The sequence below is a fragment of the Danio rerio genome, chromosome 3, assembly GCF_049306965.1.
Source record: "Danio rerio strain Tuebingen ecotype United States chromosome 3, GRCz12tu, whole genome shotgun sequence".
In the NCBI taxonomy this organism is placed as follows: Eukaryota; Metazoa; Chordata; class Actinopteri; order Cypriniformes; family Danionidae; genus Danio; species Danio rerio.
In genome coordinates, this window is record NC_133178.1 from 43,100,001 (window position 1) to 43,104,581 (window position 4,581).

Genomic DNA, 4,581 nt, shown 5'->3' on the forward strand with positions numbered 1-4,581 from the left:
ATATTAATCTCCAGACTTGCATCTCCCTGATCTTTTTAAAAGAACAGCCCCTCGTTTGCTCATCACTGTCTGGCAGTCAGTCAAAAATATACTTACATATAAAGATGTTCATCAGCTACACGGCACTTAGGTTAAACTTTGACCTTCTTTTCAGTTGATGTGGAAAACAAAACCAAAAGAAAGAAAAAACAAAACGACTGAATACAAGTTGCATATCATGCCTGTACAAATCAAAATTTTTTCATTTAGGGCTTAAATTGACTTGTTTGAGGATGAGTTAAGGTGTAAGGGATGAGTGAACGGTGTAAATATACATGTAATTCATAGCTATGATGTAAAGCTGAATTTTCAGCATCATTACTCAAGTCTTCAGTGTCAATTGATCTTTCAGAAATCTTTTTTTAAGATGTTGATTTAGTGCTTGAGGTTGAACTAATATAATGGTGATTATCAAATGGTGCTGATTTGCTGCTCAAGAAACATTTCGGATTGCTATCAATGCTAAAAACAGATGTGATGACAAATAATTTAGTGTAAACTTTTTTCTAAGATTTGATAAATCAATTAATCATAAAAAAATTAAACAAAATGAAAATCACAAATATTACTTCATTAACAGCAAATCTGCATATTTATTAAGTTCTGAAGAATCATGTGATGTGAAATTTAATATCACTCACATGTTTCAATGTCAAAACTTTCTTAAAATAACTGCAATAAAGACAAGTAACAGATACATAATATATAGACATGTAACATGTGCATAATGATGTGCAATGGAAATTCATATGAATTAATCCTCTGCTTAAAGTTACCTGTCTTTCCTGCATCTCTGTGATCAGCTCCCTTCAGAAATTTAGGAATCTTGTGTTATATTTTCTGTAGCAGAGGGTTATTCTCTCACTCCTGAAACCACAGAACACTTTTTTACTTAACATTTGTTTAAGATACCATGAAATATCAAAACACGATTGAACTTTTGATTCACGGTCCTTTACAGTACAATGCGTATTTTAGACTAACGTTACATATGGAGTGCATTCAATAAAATTGACAAAACCTATCATCTACACATAAAGAATAAATAAAAGCCAAAACTTTTACAAACAAGTTTAACAAGAGCTAACATTAAGTAAGTAAACGTAATATTACCCCGACGCTAACGTTACCAGTGCTAATATGCTAACGGACTTTTACGAAGACTTACCACTCTTATATAACATAATATTCAACTGAATATTCATCAATTGCCAATAGTAAAAGTGTGAGGAACAGTTTTATGTAGTATTTGCTTTGTTTTAGGGACTAAACTTACCTGAAAACAGTTAAAACGGCAGCTTGAGAGACGTCGTGTTGTGTCTTTCAGGTGGTGTAGTGTCGTGTTGTAGCTTCGTTTCCCATAGCAACATCCTCTCCGCTCCAGTGTTGGAATGAGACGCGCCCGCGCACATCAAAGTCATGCATGCAGACCTGGACCCTACAGTTACACAATTTGAAAGTTGCACAGTTTAATTTAATATGATCAATGGACTCAAAAGGTCAATTTGATTCAGCTTAGAAATTTAAGGCAACCAGAATTTTTTTACAGTCTACATACTGTATTAGTTGTTTTGACAGGAAATATTTATCGAGAATTTAACGTGTTTGTTTAGAGTCATGTTTTATATCAGGGCAATTTTTGGTTGATAGATACTTCTTGTGCTTATATATTATTGTACTGAATTATTAGCTATAAATGGGTTTTTTTTAAAACTGTGGTCTGAAGGGAGTACAAAAAGAAATGCATGGAAATGTTTTTCAATTCTTTAAAATAATAAATAATAATAAATTAGCAAGCATTTTATCATATTAGTAACAAAAAAATATTTACTTTAATGATTAAAAAAAGGGAAATATGAAAATGTTTAAATAAATGCAAGTTGTATTTAATTTTACGAAGCGATTAAACAAGTGAATAAGTGAATAAAACCAGCGCTGCAATAGTAGACCTAAAAAAGGTAAAACTTGGTATTGACCTGCTGATATTTATCATGATTATGAACATAAAGGATGTTGTTATTACATTTTTTTATTGTGTTAAGACACGTTAATTAAACTGTAGTCATATAGCATTAATTATGGTGGCTTGAAAAGCCAACATACTGTTATCTCACTTAAACTTATTAGGCTGGCTTGTGTAGCAAGCCAGACTACTGTTATCCTATTAAACTTAATATTATTATTAGGCTGGCTTGTGTAGCAAGCCAGACTACTGTTATCCTATTAAACTTATTATTATTTTTATTAATATTATTATTCTTCTTCTGAGACTAAAAATTAAACTCTATCTCCACCTAGACCTTTCAAGCTATGACCATCAAACTCGGGTCAGACCTCCGAACTATTCTGACTCGAGTTGCTATATCCTTTCCGACTGATCCGACTTTCGGTTTTCCGAAAAACGTCCCGGGACCGTCGGAAAAATCCCATAGACGTAACATTGGATCAAACTTTGTGACCTCATAACTCCGCATCAGAATGTCACACAGACTTCTAACTGGGCTCATTTAACTCAGACTATCAAACTGCCAATGACTGATCACCTTTAAACTTTCTGGCCACGCCCTAGCAACCACTTTTGGACCCTAGAAACCGTCCCATAGACTTCCATTGCAAAAGACTCTCATTGACTTTACATTGGGTCAAACTTTGTGAGCTCGTAACTCTGCATCAGACTGTCCTACAGACTAATAATTGAGCTCATTTAACTCAGTCTAGCCAGCAGCCAATCACTGATGGCCTTTTAACTTTTTAGCCACACCCTAACAACCAGATACTGCACCCTAGCAACTGTCCCATAGACTGCCATTAAAGAGGTTCAGACTGATATTGTCATGCTGCAGTGTGATAGAGACATGGGGGTTGTTTTTAACTGTTCATACTGGCAAGAAGCTTTGATACATCATCAGTCTAAGCTGTCAATCAACTCCATAGCAACAAAACAGACTAACCTAGCAACGATATAACAGCAGCTATATCTCAGCATCAGAACATCGTAGAGAGGCGGGGGTTGGCTTGTTTGTCTCAAGCTCGCACACCATCTATCTATCTATCTATCTATCTATCTATCTATCTATCTATCTATCTATCTATCTATCTATCTATCTATCTATCTATCTATCTATCTATCTATCTATCTATCTATCTATCTACATCTTTTTATCTATCTATCTACATCTATCTATCTATCTATCTATCTATCTATCTATCTATCTATCTATCTATCTATCTATCTATCTACATCTTTCTTTCTATCTATCTATCTATCTATCTATCTATCTATCTATCTATCTATCTATCTATCTATCTATCTATCTATCTATCTGTCTGTCTATCTATCTACCTTTATCTATCTATCTATCTATCTATCTATCTATCTATCTATCTATCTATCTATCTATCTATCTATCTATCTATCTATCTGTCTGTCTGTCTGTCTGTCTGTCTGTCTGTCTGTCTGTCTGTCTATCTATCTACCTTTATCTATCTATCTATCTATCTATCTATCTATCTATCTATCTATCTATCTATCTATCTATCTATCTATCTATCTATCTATCTATCTATCTATCTATCTATCTATCTATCTATCTATCTATCTATCTACCTCTATCTATCTATCTATCTATCTATCTGTCTACCTCTATCTCTCTATCTCTCTCTCTATCTATCTATCTATCTATCTATCTATCTATCTATCTATCTATCTATCTATCTATCTATCTATCTATCTATCTATCTGTCTACATCTATCTATCTATCTATCTATCTATCTATCTATCTATCTATCTATCTATCTATCTATCTATCTACCTTTATCTATCTATCTATCTATCTATCTATCTATCTATCTATCTATCTATCTATCTATCTATCTATCTATCTATCATCTATCTATCTATCTATCTATCTATCTATCTATCTATCTATCTATCTATCTATCTATCTATCTATCTATCCATCATGCTAACAACATGCTAATTCATGCTAGAATCATGCTAGTTACATGCTAATTCATGCTGGAATCATGCCAGTCACATGCTAATTCATACTAGAATCATGCTAACAACATGCTAATTCATGCTAGAATCATGCTAGTCACATGCTAATTCATGCTAGAATCATGCTAGTCACATGCTAATTCATGCTAGAATCATGCTAACAACATGCTAATTCATGCTAGAATCATGCTAATTTATGCTAAAATCATGCTAGTAACATGCTAATTCATGCTAAAATCATGCTAACAACATGCTAATTCATGCTAAATTCATGCTAGTAACATGCTAATTCATGCTAGAATCATGCTAGTATCATGCTAATTCATGCTAGCATCGTGCTAACAACATGCTAATTCATGCTAGAATCATGCTAGTAACATGCTAATTCATGCTAGAATCATGCTAACAACATGCTAATTCATGCTAGAATCATGCTAGTAACATGCTAATTCATGCTAGAATCATGCTAACAACATGCTAATTCATGCTAGAATCATGCTAACAACATGCTAATTCATGCTAGAATCATGCTAACAACATG

The 4,581-nt window shown here is 33.2% G+C and overlaps 1 protein-coding gene across 1 annotated transcript in view; it reads right to left on the minus strand.

The window, feature by feature from the left end:
- The window catches only part of il4r.2 (interleukin 4 receptor, tandem duplicate 2), a 29,186-nt gene extending 27,787 nt beyond the window's left edge, over positions 1-1,399 (minus strand). The window contains exon 1 of the mRNA XM_073944943.1: positions 1,208-1,399. The gene's annotated coding sequence lies outside the window, so the exon portion shown is untranslated. The remainder of the gene's footprint in view (positions 1-1,207) is intronic.
- Between the last annotated feature and the right edge of the window lie 3,182 nt (positions 1,400-4,581).